At 43.0% G+C, this 25690-nt stretch overlaps 1 protein-coding gene across 1 annotated transcript in view; it reads right to left on the bottom strand.

Moving 5' to 3' along the window:
- Positions 1 to 25690, bottom strand: part of LOC138808600 (zinc finger protein 25-like) — a 55648-nt gene that overhangs the window by 24251 nt on the left and 5707 nt on the right. Inside the window, exon 4 of the mRNA XM_069994898.1 lies at positions 22456 to 22514. The gene's annotated coding sequence lies outside the window, so the exon portion shown is untranslated. The remainder of the gene's footprint in view (positions 1 to 22455; positions 22515 to 25690) is intronic.

Below are 25690 nucleotides of genomic sequence, written 5' to 3'. Positions count from 1 at the left end.
AAAAGCAGAAGTAGAGCTGCAGCTGAAGTGGGAAAGCTGTAACCTTGAGTAAAAAGCTCGGGACAGCACGCTATCCCTGAGTTGTAGGCCCAGGATGGCACAAATAAAAAGACAATGTTATCTGCACCAAAGATAATTGCACTCCTTCCTATCTACCTAGATACTTAAATTTCTATCATCAAATTGACCTTGCTAGCAACTTTAAAAGTGCAACTTCATTGCAGTGCTTCTGCATGGCAAAGGACATAGCTAGCAAGATCAATAGAAAGCCCACGGATTGGGAGAAAATCTTCACTAGCCATACAACAGACAAGGGTCTCATATCCAAAATATACTTGGAACTCAAAAAATTAAATCCCCCAACAACAAATCCTCAAAGAAACAACTGCCCAATAAATAAGTGGACTAAAGACTTGAAGAGAAACTTCTCTCAAGAAGAAAGAAGGATGGCCAATAGACACATGAAGAAATGCTCAACCTCCCTAGCCATAAAAGAAATGCAAATCAAAACAACATTGAGATACCACCTCACCCCAGTTAGAATGGCAAAATTCAAGAACTCTAACAACAGATGCTGGAGGGGATGTGGACAGAAGGGAACCTTACTGCATTGTTGGTGGGAGTGTAAACTTGTTCAACTACTTTGGAAAGCAGTATGGAGGTTCCTCAAAAGACTCCACATAGAGCTCCCCTATGACCCAGCAATCCCACTTTTGGGCATTTACCTAAATGTTTACAAACAAGACCACACTAAAGCTACCAGCACAACTATGCTTATTGCAGCATTATTTACCATAGCTAAGATCTGGAACCAACCCAGATGCCCCTCAGTAGATGAATGGATCAAGAAAATGTGGTATATATACACAATGGAATTCTATGCCTCCATCAGAAAGAATGACATTGCCCCATTTGTTAGGAAATGAAAAGGCTTGGAAAAAATTATATTAAGTGAAGTAAGCCAAGCCCAAAGAAACATAGGTCCCATGGTTTCCCTTATTTGCAATATCTAGTATATGTATGAGTCAAGCGGAAAAGGTCAGATAATGTGATGTCAGGAAAATGAACCCTTAGATATGTATTTTAATGTTTTTTTCTTTCATGCATGTGTTTCTAACGCATTTATAAGATTATTTCTTTGTTGCTTTGTATGTCCCTCCCCCACAGTATAACCCCTGCTTTCACTATATTTGATGTAGGTATAATTTGTGGAGGAGATGGGGAAAAACAAGTTGTTTAAGGATACAGGTGGACCCGTTGCAACTATGAGAAGTACAAGTTGTCATGTCGAAAATGAACTTTACAACTTTGGTGCTGGGGGGAGTGTGCGGGGAGGCTGGGAAGAGATGTGAAGGGTAAACAAAGGAGGAGGCTGCAATGCTTGATAAGAAATGTACTCATTATCTTGCCCATGTAATTGTAACCCCTCTGTACAGTATGTTCACAAAAAATTAAAATTAAAATTAAAATAAAAGAAAACAGAACAAGGAAAAAAAATAAAAGTACAACTTCAAAGTGGCAAGAGTAGACCTATTTATCTTCTTGCTGATTTTAGGATATAAGTACCTGTGGTTTCGCCATTTTGTAGGACATTGGCTATCAACTGCTCTTTTCTAAAAACAAGTAGTTTTATTAACATACTTCAGCTGTACAGGGGAGTTTCATGGTGACATTGTAATAAAAGAATATAATTTACTTCACTGACCTCACTTCATCATTCTTCCTTATCCACTCTCCTTCCTAAAATAATTTTAACCTATTTCATTGCAGTTTTTGTAAATGCTTCTATAGTATTTTACCCTCACCATACTGAGTTCCACTAATACTAGCTTGACTGTTGTCTTGTTTGTGAGAGAAAAATGGAAGCCTAGTAGGCAGACATCTCTACAATTACAGTAGAGGAGAGGAGATAGCTCTGTACCTGTTTCCCACTTCTCTGTGGAATTTCTGTCCCTTGGAAAGGGAGAATGTAAGTAGTTAGTTATGTGGCAGATATGGTGGGGTTTTTTGTTTTAAATTATGTTCTTTAAACACCAAAAAAGGTCTTTAAAAACTCAGATTTCTTAAAAAGCTGTAGTGTTTTCTTCATTTGCTGTATGCCCTTAGGCTACATCCAGACTGTAAATGGTAGATGTGGTAGTTTATAAATATTGGGTTATTCCCCATGTATTTCATAAACCCCACAACCACCACTACTAACCTACTACTACCCATTTTAATTCTTGCTAACCTAACTGGGAAGTGCAGGTCTGAGTCACTCCACGGGCAATGAGTCTGAGAACATCTCTGATTCCGAACCTTAGTAAGCCAGAGCAGATATAATGGGTGCTTAGCTTTTGCTACTGTAAGATAAGCTCCCTGGTCTATTTCTTTTTCTTTTTTCTGTTTTGTCAGTCATGGGTCTTGAACTCTGGGTGCTGTTCCTCAGCTATTCAGCTCAAGCCTAGGACTCTACCACTTGAGCCACAGTGCAACTTAGTTTTCTGGTGGTTAATTAGAGTCTCATGGACATTCCTGCTGGGGTTGGCTTTGAACCAGGATCCTCAGAACTCAGCCTCCTAAATAGCTAGATTACAGGCCTGAGCCACGGGTACCTGGCTGTTGTGTTTAAGAACTCATTTTTCAATGTGTTGCTCTATCCTCTAGTCCTAGAATAGTATGTGGCATTGAATGGAAGATTTATCCATTTTGAATGAGTAAATGTTTGAAATGATATTGCTTAAGTGGAAACTTAGGGGATATAGTGGACAGACAGGACTGGAAGAATTGTTTTCTGAGATCCCAATGGAATAGCCTGTTTTATGTTCAAGTTTTTTTCAATTACACTTAAAAATACTTCTTTCCAAACTGTTCAGATCTCTTAATGGAGCAAGATCAAGAACCCAAAAGCCCTCCCCAGCACAGAAGTAGTTTGATGTTAACAGTGGCATCTCAGATTAGAGAAGAATAAGTAGCGCCTGCAATAGGTAATGTTAGCACACCAATCTGTTCTTAACTTCAGTCTGACTCTCATCTTCATTCTTTAAATGACTATTCATTCCACACCCAAAATCCTACAACTTTATTCAAAGACACTTTACTTCATATCTCTGTTGTGTATACATCCCAAGTTTACCAGGCATCTTGAACATTCATTATCTAGGTTACAGCTTTTAATTCCACATATGCTTATCTTCATTTTCTTTCCACTTAGTTACTTGTAATCAGATCTTAGAAAAATAAGGGCACTTCTATCCATAAACTTGGTATCTTGCTGCATTAAGATTAGTCTAATTCCAGAAACTGAATTTGGGGGACAAAGGCAGTCAGGCAGCCAGCAAAATTAAAGATAAAATTGAAGTACATATAATGTGTGTCTTATTGACTGGCATGGGGGAAAAGGTCTGCTGTGGGGTTCTCCAGGATGTATCTATTTGTTGAGCATGCCTATTTGGTGGCACCATGTGCTCTGAGCGAATGAATTCAAAGAGATATGTGAGAGCTTAGAAATGATCAAATTAACAAGGGACAGTATGTGAGTGCATTCATTGCACATGGGCATACACATGCATGCGTGCACGCACACACTCGCATGCACACACACACACACCCATACACCCCACTCCTAGGTGAGGGATTTTAAAAAAGATATCATCTTCAAAAGCAAAGGCTAGCGGGAGAAAACAGTAAGCGATTGAAGAGCTCCTGTGACTCTGCCTGCTATTAAGCTGTACAAACCTATGTCTTCTCTACTGGGAGATTGAAACATGAAGAATGTGGCCAAAAGATCATCTAATTGAGTCCCTTGCCATGGGGAGATGCTTTCATAAACAATGTGTTCAGGGGCTGGGAAGGTGGCTCAGTGGCAGAGCACTTGCCTTGCATGCATGAGGCCCTGGGTTCAATTCCTCAGCACCACATAAGCAAAAAGAGAAAAGCTGGAAGTGGCGCTGTGGCTCAAGTGGTAGAGCGCTAGCCTTGAGCTGAAGAGCTGAGGGACAGTGCCCAGGCCCAGAGTTCAGGCCTCACAACCAGACCCAAAAACAAAACAAAACAAAACAAAACAAAACAAAAAAAAGAATGTGTTCAGGAAGCTGGGCTCCAGTGGCTCATGCCTGTAATCCTAGCTACTCAGGAGGCTGAGATCTGAGGATCACGGTTCAAAGCCAGCCCAGGCAGAAAAGTCTGAGACTCTTATCTCCAATTAACCACTAGAAAATCAGAAGTGGCACTGTGACTCAAGCGGTAGAGTGCTCGCCTTAAGCTGAAGAGCTCAGGGATAGTGCCCAAGCCCAGAGTTCAAGCCCCACAACACACACACACACACACACACACACACACACACACACACACACACACACACACACACACACACACACACAATGTGCTCAGGGCTGGGAAGGTGGCTCAGGGTAGAAAGCTTGCCTTGCCTACATGAGGCCCTGGGTTCGATTCCTCAACACCACATAAGAAGAAAAGAAAAAAGGCTGGAAGTGACACTGTGGCTCAAGTGGTATAGCACTAGCCTTGAGCTGAAGAGCTGAGGGACAGTGCCCAGGCCCTGAGTTCAGGCCCCACGACTGGACCCCCTGCTTCCCCCCGCCCCCTGCAAAGAAAAAGAATGTGCTCAAGCCAGGTGCCAATGACTCGCTCTTGGCTTATAATCCTAACTATTCAGGAGGTTGAGATCTGAGGATCATAGCTCAAAAACAACCCAAGCAGGAAAATCCATGAATTAATCACCAAAATTCTGGAAGTGGAGCAGTGGCCTAAATTGGTAGAGCACGAGCACTAGCCTGGACCAAAAAGTTTTAGAACTGCATTCAGGCCTGGAGTTCAAGCTCCAGGACCATCACAAAATGAAAACAAAATGAAACAAAAAAGGCATGGGTTATCTTTATAACAATAATAAAGGAGAAACCAAACATAATGCTGTGTACCTATAGTCCCAGCTATTTGGGAGTCTGAGGGAAAACCACTTGAGCTCAGGAGATTGAAATCAACCTGGATATCATAATGACATTCCTACCTCAGAGTCATAAGAATAATAGGAGGAGGAGGAAGAGGAGGAGGATCAAGTAACAGTAAAGTATGACATGACACAAGTTTGTAAATGCAATGCCCACAGGAAGAAAACAGGTTATATAAATGTGTAAATTAGGTTACATGAAAGGAAAGCCAATAAGAAAATCATAAAGACAAACAACATGTAGCCTCAGTCTGGAAGGTAGTGGGAATAGTGTGTACTATGGAAATCTAAAAAGTTCTTAGACAATCAGATAATTGTCACTGGAGAGGGAAAGCACAGGCTGTTGAATCAGAAAATCTAGTTGACAATTCAAATTTTCCCTCATTCATTTTGTGACCATGAGCAAATATGTAATTTCATAAAGTGAAAATAAATTTTAAAAAGCAGCACAAAACTAGGTGGCTCATACCTGTAATTCTGGCTACCTCTGAGGCTGAAATCTGAGGAGTGAGGTTCAAAGCCAGCCAAGGCAACAAAGTCCATGAGACGCTTATCTCTAGTCAACTAAGAAAAGGTCAGAAGTGTAGCTGTGGCACTAGTGGTAGAATGCTATCCCTCAGGAAAAAAAGCTACTGGCCTTCAGTTCAAGCCACAGCATTAGCACAAAAAAAAAAAAGCAACATGAAAAGCACAATCCATGTATTGATTATCAAAATTCATATTTTGAAATCCTAATATCAGTTATCTCAGAATATGATGTTGTTTGGAAATAGTATCATTACAGATGTAATGAAGATGAGATCACTAAAGTGCACTTAAAAAAATTACTGAGCTGGGCCTCAGTGGCTCACACCTATAATCCTAGCTACTCAGGAGGCTGAGATCTGAGGATCCTGGTTCAAAGACAGCCTGGGAAGGAAAGCCAGTGGAATCTTATCTATTTACATTTTACTACCAAAAATCTGAACATGGAACTGTGGCTCAAGTGGTAGAGCACTAGCCTTGAACAGAAAAGCATAGGGGCATCACCCAGATCTGGAGTTCAAACCTTAGGGGAAACACACACACACACACACACACACACACACACACACACACGCACACGCAGAGACACAGACACACACACAGACACACACACAGATACACACACAGACACACACACAGATACACACACAGACACACACACAGACACACACACAGTAGATGCAACAGACAGAGTGACTCTCTTTTGCCTGCCCATGTCACTAAGATGCACTTCCATGGGGAGACTGAAGGAATGCTGAGGAAGGGGGGATATACTCAGTGAAGACAGTATGTGGACAGAGAGGAAGACTAGACAGCAATGTGATGCTGCCTTCAGGTTCCCAGGGAGTCCCTGAAATGATTATATGTAAGGTGTATCATGTTCCAGAAGGATCAGAAGCAGAAGAACAGGAGGCTAAGTAAAGGGGTGATGTGGGGTTCTGTGCAAGCCTGAACTTGTAGGAAAGGCTTGAGTTGCAGTGAACAAGTTCTCTTCCTGCCCCATTCAGGTTGGTCACTCCTCTAGCTTGCTTTCTCCTCTGAAGAAATCCACAGTTGTTGAGTGCTGAGGAGCAGAGCCCACAGCAGGCCAACGAACCAGGGAAATGGTAAAAGGGTCAGAGGGAGTTGGTCAATGGGTATCATCAGCACCCACACAAGCAGCGGTGGTTCTGAATCTACACCAAACATGTTTCATGGCCTGCATGCAGAGCCCAAAGAGAAGGAAGGGTCCATAGGAAAAATTTTTGTGTGTACCAATCAATCCTGGGGCTTGAATTCAAGCTTTTGTGCTACCACTTGAGTGTCCTACCACTTGAGTGACACCTCCTTTTCTAGCTTTTGGGGGGTTGCTTGATTGGAAATAAGGGCCCCTAGAGTTTCCTGCCCCAGCTGGCTTTGAACCTTTATTCTCAGATTTCAAACTCCTGAGTAGCTAGGATTATAGATATGAACCACTGGCACCTGGCTTAGAAAGGAATCTTAATCAAGGCAGGAAATAGGCTTTTAATACCCTTCTTGCTGCCAGTAGTGGCTTGGACCACAGATACCGATATCAGCTGTCCCTGAGAAGATTAATACTTATTTTGTGTCTTCAAATCTACATGGATGGCTGGAGAGGAAAGTGCACTGTATTCATCACGTAGGAATCCTTTTGTTTGTATTTTGTGAAATATGATCTTACTATGCATTGTATGATGGCTTCAAACTAAACTACATAGTCCAGGCCTCAAACACTTGATCTTCCTGCCTCAGCCTCCTGAGTGTTGAACTTATTCATACATACTTTCACTTCTGCACTATGCAAGAATTTTTTTTTTTTCTAGTTCTGGGGCTTGAACTTTTGACCTGGGTTCTGTCCATGAGTTTTTGTTCTCAATGCTAGCACTCTACCACTTGAGCCACAGCTCCACTTCTGGTTTTTGAGTGGCTCATTGGAGATAAGAGTCTCACAGGGACTTTCCTGCGCAGGCTGTGTTTGAACTGTGATCCACAGATCTTAACCTCCTGAGTAGTGAGGATTATAGGCATCAGCCACTAAATTCTTCACACAAGCAAGTGAGGAAAAATGACTGCTTTTAACTGAGGTAGAGCCTGTCTCTGTGGCTCACACATTAGCTAGGATTATAGAAAAGAGCCATGGGCACCCGACATGAAATGTGCATGCTTCTATTGGATGTAGGCATATTTGTATTGGTAAAACGTACCTTTTTCTCATTGGGCATTGGTGGCGTAGGCCTATTTCCTAACTACTCAACTAATCACCAAAAGGCCAGCAATGGAGTTGTGTCTCAAGTGGCAGAGAATTAACCTTGAGCAAAAAAATTCCAAAAAGCTTAGGGACAGTACTCAGGCCCTGAGTTAAAGCCCCAGGAATAGCAGACATACATAGACACACACACACACACAATGGGAACACTGCAAAACATATTCAGAACATTACCATTATACACACAGAACAACTAGGTTTCCAGGAAAAAAAAAAGGCTGGGTGCTGATACCTCACACCTGTGATCCTAGCTATTCAGGAAGCTGTCTGCAGATTGTGGTTCAAAGGCAGCCTGGGCAGGAAAGTCTGTGAGACTCTCATCTTCTATTAACAACCAGAAAACCAGAAGTGGAGCTGTGTGGCTCTAAGTGATAGAGTACTAATCTTGAGCAAAAGAGCTCAGGGACAGTACTCAGATCCTGTTCAAGCCTGGTCAGTGGTGAGCAGAAGCCACAAGCAGGCACATCTCCTTTAGCAAAAGGTCCTCTTGGCAGCCCATCATAAATCCGGCTAGGTCCTGCTGATATTGTTTACTGGATTAGTTGACTAAGTAACTCCATATACAACATCTCCTTGTGACTTACAGAGCTACTTTGGAAGGTTCCAAGGCCTGACTGATGTGGACCCCAGGGGAGGGGAAGACAACTGTTGTCTGAGCCACTCAGCCTATGGTGATGACCAGTTCTGCCCTTTCCACTGGGCAGAGCCATTCTACACCCTGCTGCATCTTGCAGGCTCCATTAAAGCCAAACAGTTGTGGCAATTTTAGGAACATCCATTATCACAGAGACTGGATGCCAGTCTGATCTAAGGATCAGAGTTCAATGTCAGCTCAGGCAGGAAAGTTTATGAGACTTTTTATTTGTCATTCGTGGAGTTTGAACTCAGGGCCTGGGTGCTGTCCTTGAGCTCTTTTTTCTCAAGGCTAGTGCTCTACCACTTTAAATCACAGCTGGTTGTTAATTGGAGATAACTGCACTGCTTTGGCTGGCTTTGAACCTCAACCCTCAGATTTTAGCCTCCTGAGTAGCTAGAATTACAAGTGTGAGCCAACAGAGCCTAGCATGTGAGACTTTTATCTCCTATGAACCACCAAAAAAGCCAGAAGTGGAGGCATGGCTCAAATGGTAGGGCACTGGCATTATCTTGGACACAAAAGCTAAGGGAGAGCTCCCAGAGCCTGAGTTCAAGCCATAGTATCAAGCACAAGTCCATACACATGTAGGTGCATGTGCATACATACACACACACACACACACACACACACACAATTAAAACAAGAATGATCAATGATAGGTGAGCTGTGAGAGAACGAGGAAGGTAAATTTGGAGGCAAATGAAGTAGTCATCTGTGATGGTTAATCTTGAGGATGAGCTTAATTGGGATTGATTTGATTGGGTTTAGATGCTCCCAGCTGATTAGTAAAGCACCAATCTGGGAGAGTCTGGGGGTTTCCATAGCAGATTAACTGAAGCAGAAATCCCTCCTGCATTTGGGTGGCACCATCCCACAGGCTGGCTTTCCATATGGAATTGAAGCAGTGTGTGTGGCGGGGGGTGGGGGGGTGGGGGGGGGAGAAGAGAATCCTGCAATACCAGGCTTTCTCTTTCCATCTCTTACCCCTCCCCCTAACTCCCTGGCCATCATGTGTTGTTCTGCTCTGCCATGATTGCCTGAAATCTGTGACACTGAGCAACAAAAATCTTTTCTCTTAATTTATTTCTGTCAAGTAATTTGTCATAGCAACAGCAACAAAATATATGACTACCATAAAACCCAATCTTTCTCTTCTCCTTCCACCTCTTGTTTTGCTTATTTATTTTTTGCTGTTTCTGGGACTTGGAATTCAGGGCCTGGGCACTATCTGTGAGCCTCTTTATGCTCAATCAAGGCAAGTGCTTTACCACTTCAGCCAAATTTCACTTCCAGCCTTTTCTGAGTAGTTTATTAGAGATTAGAGTCTCACAGACTTTCCTGCCCTGGCTGGTTTGAACCATCATCCTCAGATCTGTAGTAGTTAGGATTACAGGCTTGATCCACTGGTTCCTGACTACCTTCCACCTCTTCCTCCATCTTCCTCTTCCTCCTCCTTCCTCTTCCTCTTAGTTCTTCCTTCTCTCCCCTCCCTTCCTTCCTCCTGCTTCTCCTCCTCATCATGCTAAAAAGTATAGACTTTACCAGTGAATGAGACACTCCGCCCAAGATTGCCATCTCTACTCAATGAAACAAACAGCTGACCCAGGTTCTAAACACGTGTGCACACGCACGCACGCATGCACACACGCATGCATGCACACAGCACGCATGCACACAGCACACACGCACACGAAGACAAAAATACTAATTTAGTCCAAATGCATATACCCAGACGCAGGTACATGAATAACTTTCAAAGAGGCAGAAACAAATATGATCACAGTTTGGAATGCAAAATATACCACATCCCATCAGTTCAGAGGAGAAGGGAGGTATGTGGCATTCCATCCTCAGGGAAATGTACTCTGGGACATTTTGAGGGATCCCTCCACCAGGACACCTCTATACTCCTGGAGAGTCAAACGTGGCAAATTCCTCAAGAACCAGAAATTCACCTTTCACCCCCATCCAAGGGACCTGAAGCTCCAAGAGAATCTTTGCAGTCACTCCCCAAGGACTCCACAGGACCTGAGAAAGAATTGGGATGGGGGAGAGCCCAATAGGGAGAGGGGAGCAGGGAGGCCTAGGGGTCCCTGTGCAAATGGTAAAATGCAAAAGAGACTGACCTGAGCAGAAGCACCAAGATCAACAGGTGGGGGTGAGGGAGGGGAGCAGAGATGATGAGGGAACCAGTCCTAAAGAAGGCATCACACCCTGGGATACAGGCAGATGCAAACAGGGTACTTCCCAGAAAGAGAACCCTGGACGAGGTTAGGGGACAGGAGAGGGCAACAGGAAGGAGGACTGAGTGTAATGTATGGAAATTAGAAATAAGAGTCACAGACTGGACATCAAGGGCCCTGGCTTCTAATTCTGTCTCTATGGAATGGACAAATCCCTGTCCCCGGAGCCTCAATTTACCTCACACTGGGGGCGGTGTGGGGGGGTGTGATGGGATGAAGCGCAGACTTTTTCTGGTGCTGCGTCTGAGGACACCGACAGGGGATGGAGAAGGAGCCACAGACCAGTGTTTGAGGAAGAGGGGCACAGCATTCCAGGCCCCAAAGCACCGAGGCACTCACCTGCGGGAACAGCGCCTTTCCTGACTCCCCTTTCCTGACTCTCCGGCTGCAGCGGGCCTTACAGAGCCCACAGCCCCACGTTGGGCAGCAAGAGCAGGACCGCCAGTACCAGAGCCGCCTGCAGAAGCCCCTTCTCCTCCCTGCAGCCCTGCACCAAGCCAGGCACCCGTCCACGCGGTGGCGGCGACAATAACAACTCACCAAACACCAGCCGAAGTGGCGCCCCGGCTCCAAACCCCAAGCCTTGCAGCTCAGAGCCCGATGATACCATGAGTCATTCAGAGGTGCAGGGGGAAGTCGCCGCAGCCAACGTCAGTGTTGGGCACTGTGGAGCCACCAGACCCCGCGATTTCCTATTGTACTCTTGCTAGCAATCGCCTCTATCTGCCGACTTCCGCCTTCTTGAGGGGCATTACACTCTATCCGGGGGCGACTTGGGGGAGTCCAACATCGGATACCCCCACTCCCGAGCTGCAATGGAACTTCCTGCTCCTCCATGACTCCCCCGCCCACAGGACAGTGAGAAGGGGGCAGAGTTGGGTTGCTGGGCACTAATTGGTACGCCCATCGCTGGAGATCATGGTCGGTTTGGGAGAGGTTAGAGTGCGCTCCAGGATCCGGTCCCGGCCCCCTCTGCTGCTATGAGCTTTGGTCCGGGAGTTGAGCTCCTTGGACTTTGCAGATGGTGCTGGAGCTTGGCTATCACTGGCCAGCCCTCGGGGTCTGGGACTCCCCTCTGGTCTTGAGCTGGGCCTGAGGACACCAAGACCTGCTTTGACCCTGGGATGTCAGTGTCTGTTGGCAGTCTTCCCGCCTCAGGCCCTCAGCCTCTCCCACTACCTTTCCACCTGCACTGGCCACCTTATTCATTCTCCATTCGAAGTTGAACTTTTTTTTGCTCCAGGCTGATGTTCTGCGGTTGAGTACTTGCTGATGATGCGCAGAGAGCGAGACAATCCATCGAGGCACAGACGGTGAAAGGTGGACAAAAGAAGTTTACACTATTTACACCAGAAAGGGGGTCGGTCCTGAGACTATCCTGCCCTGGGCTAGATACCCAGAACCAAGAGCAGCCTCAGCCACCAAACCTCCAAGCCTCCAGTGGGCAGTCCTGACCCCCTGACCTTTATTAGTTGGTCTGCAAACCTCCAGCCCCGGTCCTCCAAGGCTCCGAAGCTCCGGAGGGGAAGGCTTTTCCCTTTCTAACCTTCCTCCCCCACATGCAGGCCTCTCTCCCCTGTCCACGGCCTGCCCTGCTCCGCTCCGGGGGCGCCTCTCCACAGGCCTCTCTCGAGGAAGGTCCCGGATGACCTCCAGAGGAGGCCCCGGATGACCTCCTCCGTCCACGGTAACTAACTCACTAACGGTTCTTCCCCTAACCTCCCTCTAACCTCTCCTCAGGACCCCGGTCTCCTCTCGCCTGTTTTCCTCAGGGCTGTTCCCTGTTTCCTCCGGACTCCTCTCTCCTCAGGAGTCTCCCGGGTTTTCCCTTACTCCCCCTAACGGCTCCTCTGGCCCCTGGTTTTTCTCCTGCTCCCCCCCAGGCCTTGGAGCCCGCCGCCTATATATATGCCCAGATAGGCTATGCCCCTCCCCCACTAACGGTTTCAAACCACCATTCAAGCTCCTCCCCCAAGCTGCCCCCTCTCCAATCCCAATCCGCAGCTCCCCATGTAAGACTCGACGCACCACCCCCTCCAATAGCACATCCGCCCCTTTTTGAAGGCATGCCCCGCCCCTTCCGGTGACATGTCCCGCCCCTTTCCAAGACATGGCAGGGCCCTCTGGCAGGGCCTTTTGGGGGGCTGATGTCAGCCTCTCAAAGCCCTGATCTCTCAGGTGGCCCAGTCTGTGGAGCTGTGAGGCTCACCTCTTGATGCCCCGTCCCCTCCATGGGGCCCCAAGGGTAATTACAGAGTCCCTCCTCTTCTTCTGGCTTTTGGGTAGCTAATTGGAGATAAAAAGTCTCAGAGACTTTTCTGCCTAGTCTGGCTTCAAGCCTCCATCCTCAGTTCTCAACCCTGAGTAGCTAGTATTGTAAGCGTGAGCCATGGGTACCCAGCAAATTTGACTATTTTCTCGTGCCTCATGGATGTGTAAACAAAGTATAATTTTTATATCTGGTTTATTTCACTTACTATATTTTAAAGATTCACTCATGTTGTAACATGGGTCAGAATGTCATTCCCTTTTTGAGACGGAATGGTATTGCATTGACTGGATACACCACATTTTGTTTATTCAGCCATGGCCATTTAGGTTGTTTATACCTTTTCACTACTATGAATAATACTTCTTTTATATTGAGCAGAGTGCTGTAACAGAGCAACCAGAGGCATCCTTTCATAAGAAACCCAGGTAAACTGTGGGAACTCACCTGTGGCTTTCCCTCACATTAACAATCCATGAGAATCCTTACAGCCTGTGAGGCCATATGATGTGATTGATTTACTCCTTTTGCTTTTCTCCTAGTTATGCTGATCTTAATATTTTCCTAAATAAACAAATAAATATCCAACAAGTTGACAAATAGGAAGGGCCTTTGCAAATTTGCCCTGCTCTTCTCTAGAAACTTCTTCCTCTAAACCTTTGTATGGACTTGGATGCTTAATGGCTCCTGCCTGTAATCCTAGCTACTCAGGAGGTTCATATCTGAGGATTCCTGTTCAAAGCCAGCTTGGGCAGACAGAGCTTACGGACATATATCTTTAATAAACTAGCAAAATCCTGAAATAGAGGCTTGGCTTAGGTGGTAGAGGACCTGACTTGCAGGAAAAGCCAAGCAAGGGCATGAGACCTGGAGTTCAAGTCCTGGTACTGGTACACGTGTACACACACACACACACACGTAAAAATAAACTTTGTGTGGTTCCCTACATCTTCTCAGGAACTAGATAAGAAGTTCTGCCTCAGCAAGCCCTTCCCTGGCCAGCTGGTTTAAAATATTCACTCCCTCTCTAGTTCCTTGATTTCTCCTCAGAGAAGATCTTATTTTGGGCCTCCCTCTGTAGGATGTGAGCTCCAACCTCATACTCTATAGCACCCTTATCTTTAGCAGTACCTACTTCCCTTTATTGAGAATCAGAAAACTGGAGCTCCTTCTGGACAGAGGAGTTTGCAAAAAGGAGCCTCTTCCCTGGGCCGTGTAGCCCAAGTGGAGCTAAGAACTGAGGATTTTAGCTCATACATATCTCAACCATGGGAAGGTAAACTGAGGATCTTCCCAGGCTAGGCACATTGTAACTATTGTATTCAGTAATTACTGCATGAACAAAGTATAGTCAATCAAAGTCATAATAGGAAGGAAACTATTTACAGTCTCTCCCCTTCCCATCTCCTCTTCTAACTCCCTAGAGGACTCAGAAGGAAATTGGATTTGAGGTGTGTTTTGTTTTTAGTCTTCCCAGAGTCACTTGTTGATCAAAGCTGCACACCAATCCAGGCTCCCCCCAACAGGGAATCTATCCTAGCTTTAATCTCAGGCCTCTTTCATCACTTTTGCAATATATGATGCACCCAGCAAGGGAAGGGGCTTCTGGAACCTTATCCTATTCCCAGAGACAAGACTACTTGCAGGGGAAAAACAGACCTGAAAGTGAAACCAGAAGGAATAAGAAGAAGAGAAAATAAAGCCAACTTGAGTGGCAGAATTCTGGCCCTGAAAAAAAAAAAAAGTTCAGGGTTGACATCTATGCCCTGAGATCAAGTACTATAATCAGCCCCCTCAATCCTCCCAAAAAGAAAAAGTCAAACAAGAGCATAAAGTCATAAATTCAATCCCTAGCATCCTCCCCTATACACACACAAAGAATGAAATAAAAGCAATGAAGAGGGTAAACATAAAAGTAAGCAGGTAAATATAAATAAGCCTTTGTGGTTTTAAAGCCAGAAATATAAGTAATAACTAGTTACAGATTTTTAAAAGAGAAGTTCTAGGTTTCAAACAGAATCTCTAGTTTCAAACTAGATCCCTCTTGCTAGGCAGGGGATCTAGCACTTGAAGCCCCTCCCCTAGCCCTTGCCCTTCATCAATTTGTACATAACCCACAGCCTCTGGATTGCAAAGTAATTGATGAGGACCTGTTAGGAAATGATGTTTTCTTTTACTTGGTGATGGTAGTAACTGCTGGTAACTCCTAGTGGGAGTGGAAATTGACCAGAAATTGCTCATATTTCCACCACCAAGTGAAGTGGGAGAGAATGGAGAGAGGCCCTATGCCAGCGCAGGGAACCCTGAGTAAAAGGAAAGAAAGGCACAAAGAAATCCACAGAAGGCAGAGAAACGCAGCCTGCACCTGGCTTCACCTCCTAACTCCCCCTCCCCTCACCTCCCCAGTTTAATCCTTCTTGGACATATTTGTCACAATGTATCCTACTTAACAATACCTCCTATGCCTCAGCTTTAGGTTTGAAGCTTCTCCTTCTCAGGGTTTGTTCTTTTGTGATTTCATCTTTTTTCTTGTAGCCTTTTAATTTAAAATCATTTCTTCAAATTATATACCAAAGGTTTTGAGTTGTTTTCATTTTGTCATTTTTTAAATAAGATAATTTGGCACCAGACATGAAGAACCAGGGTGTTTTTGAACCTAGAGGCCATTCTGGTAGACTCTTCCACTAGAGGCCATTCTGGTAGAATCTTCCCACCCTAGGCATGCCTAGGACTTCATTGGGATCCACGATGATTTGATCAGATGGTTGATCCAGATTGTTGGAGCAAGTCCCCTAGCCACAAGAAGCCTGAGGTCCTTGTGTCTGGAGCACAGGGACAGTGTCTCTGAGGAAACAGGTCCTAGGATCTGATGTCCCTGGAGGAGGGAGGCGCTTGGCTACTGTCCTCATGGTTCTGGAAAAGCTGCCATGATGGTAAACATAGCAGTCCACCTCAACTCCAGGCTACCTGGAGCCCTTGACAACAGTCCTCCAGGCCTGGGAGCTAGATCTCCAAAGGATCCATGCCTGGCTGTGATTGGCCATTCCTCTCTGATGTCACTAGGCCCACCTGTGATTGGTCCATTTCCTCACTGACCTCACATGTCATTGTGAGGTCCCTGCAGGGGTTAGTTGCTCTAACTTTGTCAGTTACAATGCTGAGAGCTCTCCTTTGGATGACCTGCTAGACTAAATCAGAGCTAGGTTGATGCTTTCTTTTGGGGGCATGAGGAGAGTGAGAAAGGGAGATTTTTGTTTTGTGTGGGTTTGTGGATTTCCATTATTCTATGGTTTAGATTGAGCTAATTTTAGTTAAGATTTGTTACCCACCAAATTCATTCAGCTAAGATTTGCTACCTGCCTTATTTATTGAGCTAAGTTTAGTTAAGATTTACTATCCACCATATTTATTAAGATGGAGCCAGGCTGAATACATGTCATACTGTGTTGTGTTGGAGAAGATCTTTTTCAACCAGTATGATACTGATGAGATCATTGGAGGTGGTAGCTATGATGTGGTGGTGAAGGCCTATCACCACCTAACAGACAGCAAGGTGGCAGTGAAAATCTCAAGAAAGAAGGGCACCTCAGCATGGTGGAAAATGAGGTAAACATCATTAAAAATCTCCATCACTCCCATGTGATCAGAATGTACAAAGTGATCCAGGGAGAGAAATATGTACACCTGGTGTTGGAAATGGCTACCAAGGGAAATCACCTGTCATGGCTCATAGACTTATACCACTGCCTTTTTGAGGATTTAGCCAGGAGGGTTGTGAAGCAGATAATCAATAGTGTAGTTTATTACATCACAACAGAATCACACACTGTGATCTAAAGCCAGAAAAAAAATCCTACTGGATGTAAATGGCAACGCCAAGGTGGGTAATTTGAGGCTGAGTGTCAGGATCGCCCTGGGGCGGTTACTCACAGAAAAGTGTGGTACCATCATATTCCATGCCCCTAAAATGTACCTGCAACAAGAATATGATGGCTTCAAAATTTTCTTAATACCCAGAAACACAACAAATCAAAGAAAGGTTGGATAAATGGGATTGCATGAAACTGTAGAGCTTCTGAATGGCAAAGGACATAGCTAGCAAGATGAATAGAAAGCCCACGGATTGGGAGAAGATCTTCACTAGCCACACAATGGACAAGGGTCTCATATCTAAAATATACCTTCAACTGAAAAAAATTAAGTCCCCCAACAACAAATCCTCAAAGAAATAACTGCCCAATTAACAAATGGGATAAAGACTTAAAGAGAAACTTCTCTGAAAAGGACATAAGAATGGCCAATAGACACATGAAGAAATGCTCAACTTCTCTAGCCATAAAAGAAATGCAAATCAAAACAACATTGAGATTCCACAAGGCCATACTAAAGCTACAAGCACAACTATGTTTATGGCAGCATTATTTACCATAGCTAAGTATGGAACCAATCCAGAAGTATCTCAGTAGATGAATGGATCAAGAAAATTTGGTATATATATACAATGGAATTCTATACCTCCCTCAGAAAGAATGATATTGCCCCATTTGTTAGGAAATGGAAAGACCTGGAAAAAATTAAGTGAAGTAAGCCCAGGCCCAAAGAAACATAGGACCCATGGCTTCTCTTATTTGCAATAACTAGTATATGTCTAGGACAAGCAGAAAATGTCAAAAGCTATGTACATAGGACCACATAAGATGATGTTAAGAGAAATAAACCCCAAGATAGGGACACAAGTGTTTTTTTAACATTTTCATAATACATTATGAGATTTTTTTGTTTGTTTCTTTGGTATGTTCCCCATGGTTTAACCCCTGTTTTCACTGTGTTGATTCTGGAGCCCTGCATCTTGTATATACACTTTTCTAATTTGGGGAGAGAAAAAACAAAATGCTTAAATAGGGATACAGGTTGACCCACTGTAACAATGAGATGTACAAGACACTATATTGAAAACAAATTTTACAACTTTGGGAGCAGGGAAGTGGGGAGGAATGAGTTGGGGAGGTGGGAAGGAAAGGATGGTAGGGAAAAATAAAGGAGGGGGTAACAATGCTCATAGGAAATGTACTCATTACCTTACTCGTATAATTGTAACCCTCTCTACAGTATCTTTAAAATAAAAAAAATATTAAAAAAAAGAATATGATGGCTTCAAAGTGGGTCTCTGGCACCTGGGCACCATCTTTCTTTTCATGGTTATAGGAAAATATTTAAAATGACCTCTTTAAACGGCTATGTACACAAATTGTACAGGGCAGGTACAATATATCATTTCACCTGACTTCAAAGGGACTTAGCATCCTTTTGAAGCTCTTAACTGTAGACCCATAGCTGAGGCCAAATATACAACAATTCATGGTGCACCCATGGTTTGATCGAGTTGAGGAAGACTCCCTGTATCCAGAGCCACTACCTGACCAATTAGACCAAACAGTTGTCACCACAATGTGTGCCTTGGGATACACAACCTCAGATCTGCAAATCAGTACTGTGTAGGGATTTCGATGAAGTCATGGCCATCTCTTTTCTGATAAAAGATGGCTTCAAACCAGACACTATCAGCACTCTGAAAGTGAAATCAGTGCACCTGGGTAGTCGATCATAACTCCCACAGGCCTTTCCACCTTCCCTCTACAGAGGAGAACACGTTTACCTGCTCTGCTTCATTATTTGTCATTACCATCTGAATTTGTGCAGATCTGCCATGAGAAGCAGAAGAGACACAGCAGTGTCTCCCTGCCTGCCATTCTCCTCTGCTTGCTGCAGAGTAGCTCCAGTCCCAGCCTCAACTCCCTGTATGATTCGGTGCCTGCCCTCCACAGCTGCTGCCTTCCTAAGAGACATAAGGAGACAGCACTATAAAGCAAAATCCCTTACCTCTGCTCAGCCCCAGGATAAGAACACAGTCAGAAGAATTAGCAAGAGGCAGGGCTGCAATGAGCCTGGAGTGGGGCCTAGGAGATATGCCTGGTATGGAAGTAAAGAGCTGCCAGAGGAGGCTGCACAGAAAGTTCAAGTTGCTGTGTTCCCATCATGCTCAGCAAAGACACCTGCTGCTCTTGCTTTGGGAACAGAGATAAAACATCAAAGGAAAATGCCCTTCCCTCTGGACAGCCTAAGAATGAGAGCACAGACTGTAACTCCAGAAGAAAAAGGGGGAGGAAGAGGGTGGTTAGCAGGATAGTTACTGTTCTTCACACATTGTGCTGCTCTCTGCAGACCTGGAAAAAGAGCAGTTCCAGAGAAGGCAGTGAAGAGCCCTAAAAAACACCAAAGCAATGAGAGCCAAAAGCCTTGTCAATGACATGCAAGAGCTTCTCTGCTACCCATCTTGGTACAGCAAAACAACCCCAGCAAGGGGATTTGTAACAACAGGAACATGCAAGAGAAAATGAGCTTGAGTCTCTGAACACTGCTAACCCCTAACCTGATAGTCACAAATTGTACTGCCTGAAAACACTAAAAACTGATTTTTTTTAGGAAAAATAAGTGAAAGTCCTCTAAAGACAAAACTGGAACATTTATCATCCTAAGGAAACAAGGTCAAACTGTGTGCAGTTGCTTGGAAATGCCGTTTTTCTCTGTATTCTCCATCCTTAGCACACTTAGGATGAATGGGCATAGCTAAGAGCTAAATGACCTTATCTTTTAAGCTTGAATTTATTTATTTTTTTTTTTTTTTGTCGGTCGTGGGGCTTGAACTCTGGGCCTGGGCGCTGTCCCTCAGCTCTTCAGCTCAAGGCGAGCACTCTACCACTTGAGCTACAGCGCCACTTCCGGTTTTCTGGTGGTTTATTGGAGATAGGAGTCTCACGGTCTCTCCTGCCCGGGCTGGCTTTGAACCGAGATCCTCAGATCTCAGCCTCCTGAGTAGCTAGAATTACAGGCGTGAGCCACCAGCGCCCGGCTTGAATTTATTTTTAATTCTAACTTTACTTATAGTATGTAGACAAATCCCTATTATCTTCTCTTAGAAAATGTACATGGTATAAATCTGTGAATTTCATAAGCAATCTAAGAATCTGTGAGTTCTATAATCTATCAATCTATGAATTATGTAAGTAACCTGTAAGAATCTGTGTATGCTATAAGTAATTGTATAAGTATGATGTAACTCCATCCTTCCTTAAAATCTAAAACACCTTTATGAGCAAAAAGAAAAGAGAAACCAGCATGAATCACTGCTGGTGAAGATGTTAAATTCTGCAAGCCCCTCATGTGAGCAAGTGTCTCAAGAGTGATTATCACTGCCTGTGCCCACAATTCCTCTACCCTATGACTAGGCCTAGGACACAAGGAAAATAAAAGTCAAATAGTGCACTGCCTATCAGTTTTTCCGAAGGCTGCACAGCCCAATGGATCAGAGAAGAAAGATCCATTGCAAGAGGTTGAAAATATTCTAAAGAACTGACCTCTCTAACAGAAAGGAAAACTAAGGTTTTGTGGTTATTGTTGGGGGTACAGTTTTGGTCAGGTCAGCTTGTTTTGTTTTGTTTTTTCTTTTTCTTTTTTTTGCTAGTCCTGGGACTTGCACTCAGATCCTGGACACTATCCCTGAACTACTTTTGCTCAAGGCTAGCACTCTACACTTGAGCCATAGCACTACTTCCAGCTTTTTCTGTTTATGTGGCACTAAGGAATCGAACCCAGGGCTTCATGCATGCTAGGCAAGCTCTCTACCACTGAGCCACCTTCCCAGCCCTCAGCTTGGTTTTACTTGAATCTTCTTTGCTTTGTTCTTTCCTCCCTTAAAAGAAATTCTTAAGTTTTTCTTTTTTTCTTATTAAACAATTCATTCAGGGTTTTTTTTTTGTTTCCAATTTCTAGTTTTCATTTTAAAATTGTTTTTCCCTCTGCCCCATTGAGGACAAAGGGAAACACCCTTCCTGAGATTTTTTTTTTTTTTTCTCAAAGCCAACAGTACAATTTGATCCAAACCTTTCTCCTGAAAATGGAACTTGAAATCAGGTCTTAGGTATTGTCCCTGAGCTTTTCTGTCAAGGATACAGATCTACCACTTGACTACAGCTCTATCTCCCCTGTTTTATTTTTGAGGGGAGGGGTTGTTTGGTTTTTTTGTGTATGTGTCATGTGTGTGATTTTTTTTTTTTTTGGTCAGTTGTGGGTTTTGAACTCTGGGCCTGGGCGCTGTCCCTCAGCTCTTCAGCTAAAGACTAGCACTCTCACTTGAGCTACAGTATCACTTCTGGTTTCTGGTGATTCATTGGAGATGAGTCTGATGAACTTTCATGCCCTGGCTAGCTTTGAAACCTGATCCTCAGACAACAGCCTTTTGAGTAGCTAGGATTACAGGCATGAGCCACTGGCACCTGGTTAGCAGTCTCATGGATTTTCCCACCTGGGCAGGATAAAAATTAAAATTCACAACTCTTAGCCTCCTGAAAATCTAGAATTATATGCATGAGCAAATATTACCCTGATGACTTCAAGAACTTTCAAGGGATTTTCTCTTCTTTTTACCCTCCTTTCTTTTTCATTCCTTCATTTTATTTATTTATTTATTATTATTATTATTATTTTGATGAGAGGGAGCTGGTAATCCTAGACATTGAACTCAGACCTAAATACCAACTTTTGATCTTTTTTCTTTTTCTTTCTCAATTATAATGAGCTGTACAATTTGAGCCAAAGCTCAGTTTTTGACTACTTTGTCTTTATTTGAGTGCCAATCTTGCTGATCCTAAGGACTGCAACTTCCCTTGAGTTTGTTTTTCTTTTGTTTTGCTTTGATTTTTCTTATTTTGCTCAAGGTTAGCAGGCTCCACACCTTGAGCCTCAGCTGAACTTCTGGCTATTTTTTCCCTAGATGCTAGAGGGTTCTATAATTTTCCCATAGTGAATTTCTGTTTTTGTTTTTTGTCCTAGTCCTAGGGCTTAAACTCATGACCATGTGTCTAAGTCTCCATCCCAGCCATACCACCCCCCACCCATTCCCACCCTGCCATAAGGCCACAAAGGTAGCAGGCTCTACAACTGGAGCAACAGCTCAGCTTCTGTTTTGTTTTGTTTTGCTGCCTGGCTTCAAACTGTGATCCTCAGATTTTCAGTGACCTGAGCAGCTAGGATTCAAAGTGTAAGCCATGATTTTACAAACCTTAATTGGCTCTTCCCTTCTTTAGCCATCCTTTTCATTTACTTATTTATTTTTCCTCAAGCCTAGTAGTCTCTACAACTTTAGGCACGAGTTAATTTTTTTTTTCATTTTGTTTTGGTGCTGTTCCCAGGCCTTTTAACTCAGGATGTAGTAAACCCTTCCTGAGATTTTTTTTTTTTCTCAATGCTAGTAGTACAATTTGAACCAAAGTTTGATTTCTAATTTTTTTTTTTAATCTTGATGTTGTTAGTCCTATGGCTTGAACTCAAGACTTGGTGAGTTTACATGAAGTTTTTGTTTGTTTCTTTTCTCAAGTCTACCAGGCTCCATCAAGTTTTAGTATTTTGTTTGTTTGTTTTAGTGCTGGTCCTAGACCTTGAACTCAGGGCCTAGCCACTGTCCCTGACTTTTTGATATTCAAAGTTAGCAGGGGCATAAAAATAACTCACCAGAGATCCTTTCATTCTTTCCTTCTTTTGACAATGAACAGAAGATTCTGCAAGCAAGGCTGGGAGAGAAGGCAAATTAGTTAGGGAAAAAAACCTGTGTGATTTTGCCCCAAATTTTCCTGCTCAAAACATGATACATGGGCTGGAAAAGCATAAAGCCTTCTAATGGGAGAAAAATCTTTTATGTCTCAAGTAGAGCACTAAACTCTCCACTAAACTCAAATCCACAGTCCATTAATTGTAGATATTATGAAAGTAGATATTATGAAAGCAATTCATTTCTAGGTTAATATACATATAGAATTCATAAAAACTAATGGTCCCAAAATACAGTTGAATATTTGAAACCAAATAAACACATCAGATCTTCATTAAAACTAGTCATTACGGAAATACTGGAGGGATGTATGAACTATCTTTCTATTAATGCAAAGGTATCTGAAGACTCCAATGAGCATTTGTGTTCTACTTCATTTATTTACATATTTCAACACCATGGAGAACATGTATAACTCAGAAATTTTCACCTAAAGTTATATAGGGAAAAGGTATACAAATTTCCTGTTTTATAATGTTTCAATAATGGTTGTCAAATGGCACCTTTCCATGTATACAAATGTTCAGAGTACCCTTGTGCAATGATTGCAATCTGCCATTTAACCTGCTTTGGCCAAAGGGACATCTTTACTGATAATGTAAACAGACTTGAGAAGTCCCTGATACATTCCTAAACAGACTTATGAACAACCTTGGCCATCCTGCTGGAGATACAAGGCCTAATAAAAGACACAACTTAAAATGCTGTGTTTTAGGAGTGACAAAATCCCAATCAACCATCCTCAGCCAAGGAATTAGAAGATTAAAAGTCTTATATGTTACTTAAACAGTATCAACACAAAATACCAACCTGACACCTCAAAATGTAGATCCATAAAATTTAAAACAAATCAAATAGCTATGTGCTTTTGCTTGTACTTGGTTGGTTTATTACATAGGAAATTTTTTTTTCTTGTCCATTGTAGGGCTTGAACTCTGGGCCTGGGCACTGTCCCTCAGCTCTTCACCTTAAGGCAAGTGCTCTACCACTTAAGCCATGGCACCACTTCTGGTTTTCTGGTGGTTTACTGGAGTCTCACGGACTTTTCCTGCCCAGGCTGGCTTTGAAATGCAATTCTCAGATCTCAGCCTCCTGAGTAGCTAGGATTACAGGCGTGAGCCACCGGCGCCTGGCCACATAAAATTCTTTTATCCAGAGTTCTGTTGTTTTTACACAATTACATAGGATGAAAGCTGTTCATATAAAATAAAATCAACTTTACAGTATTTACAAAAAAATTAAAGTCTACCCTGTATACTTCAGTGAGGTGGTTTTTGCTAGGAAAGACAATATGAATCATATAAAAGCAATGTTTACACATTAGTATTGGGTTTTTCTACATCACAAGAATATTTTCTTAGTTTACTTAAAATAATTTTTATAGGCTAAGTGTTCCCTTCCAGAATTCTTGAAATCAGGAGCTACAGATTTCAGGATGGGCTATTTTCTTTTTGTTTTGATATGTAGACTATGCTCATAAACACTAGTGACTGAATAACCAACCTTTAAAATTGGAAGTTTTCTATTTCAGATTATTATATTAGAAATATAATCTGAAAGAGGAAACAAAGGAGGAGGCAACAATGCTTGATAAGAAATGTACTCATTACCTTGCCCATGTAATTGTAACCCCTTTGTATGTTATTTTCACAATTTAAAAAAAAAGAGAACCATGGTTCCAAGCCAAATCAGACAAAAAGTTTATAAAGATCCCTATCTCCACCCATAACTAGGTGTAGGGATATACACCTGTCATCACAGCTACACTGAAAGCTTAAACAGGATTGTGGTCTAGGACTAGAAAAACTTCAAGACTCTATCTGAAAATAACTAAAGCAAAAGGCATGACATGATTGAAGTGGCAGAGCACCTTCTCAAGAATAAAAACCTGAGTTCAAACTCTGGTATCACCTCTAACCCACCAACCCCAAAAAAACAGAAGAAGAAATAAGTATAAGGCTAAATGTTTAATATGCATTTACTATGTACAATGCTCTGAGTCCAATCACCAGCAAAAACAAAATCAATTAAAATAATTAATTACATAAAGCCAGAGAGCCAGAAAAAAGAAAGAAATATAATCTGTATTTAAAAGAGGGTTTTGAACTGGGCTCTGGTGTCTCATGGCTAGAATCCTAGCTATTAAGAAGTCTGACCACCAGAAGTGTAGCCAGAATTGTTAAATTATAAGACTGAGTCTCATAAATCCAAAAGCAAGTGGGGCACTGGTGGCTCACACCTGTAATCCTACCTACTCAGGAGGCTGAGATCTGAGGATCACATTTCAAAACCGGCCTGGGCAGGAAAGTCGATAAGACTCATCTCCAATAAACCACCAGAAAAGCGGAAGTGGCACTGTGGCTCAACTGGAAGAGGGCTAGCCTTGAGCTGAAGAACTGAAGGACAGTGCCCAGACCCAGAGTTCAAGTCCCACAACCAACAAAAAAAAAAAAAAAAAAAAAAAAGAAATAAAATCCAAAAGCAAGAAACAAGCCAAACTTAAACTAAAATAACCACAGAGAAAGATCCAGACACTGGGAGACTACACAGGACCACTGATTTTTTGTTTGTTTGTTTTTAGTAAAGTGTGGTAAAGTAAAGGAGTCTGGGCCTAAGGGTAAATAGTGCCTAAGGAGTCACGTCTACACATAATGTGTGGATATTATTTGTTCCCTAAATCAATCAAATTAAGACAGCATAGAGACAGATACTGGACATGGCAACACTCTTTGATGATATTAAGGACTTAATGCCATTTCTGAAATGAGATAATGATACCAAGATTATGAAGAAAAGCACACTTATTCTAAGGTTTGATTCCAGATAATGAAGTGGAAAGAAAATGAAGATAAGCAATATGTGGAATAAAATGGACCACAACAAGCTGGACACCAGTGGCTCACACCTGTAATCCTAGCTACTCAGGAGGCTAAGATCTGAGGATCTTAGTTCAAAGCCAGTCCAGGCAGGAAAGTCCATGAGACTCTGATCTCTTAATAAACCATTCAGAGAAACCAGAAGTGGTGCTCTGGCTCAAGTGGTAGAGCACTAGCCTTGAACTGAAGAGCTGAAGGACAGCACCCAGGCCCAGAGTTCAAGCGCCATGACTGAAAAAAAAAAAGACCACAACTAGATAGT

Source organism: Dipodomys merriami, unplaced genomic scaffold (genome assembly GCF_024711535.1).
Source record: "Dipodomys merriami isolate MVZ:Mamm:240054 unplaced genomic scaffold, mDipMer1.0.p SCAF_458, whole genome shotgun sequence".
Classification (NCBI taxonomy): Eukaryota; Metazoa; Chordata; class Mammalia; order Rodentia; family Heteromyidae; genus Dipodomys; species Dipodomys merriami.
The sequence above is the reverse complement of the archived record's forward strand: the minus strand, read 5'-3'. Positions and strand labels throughout refer to the sequence as shown.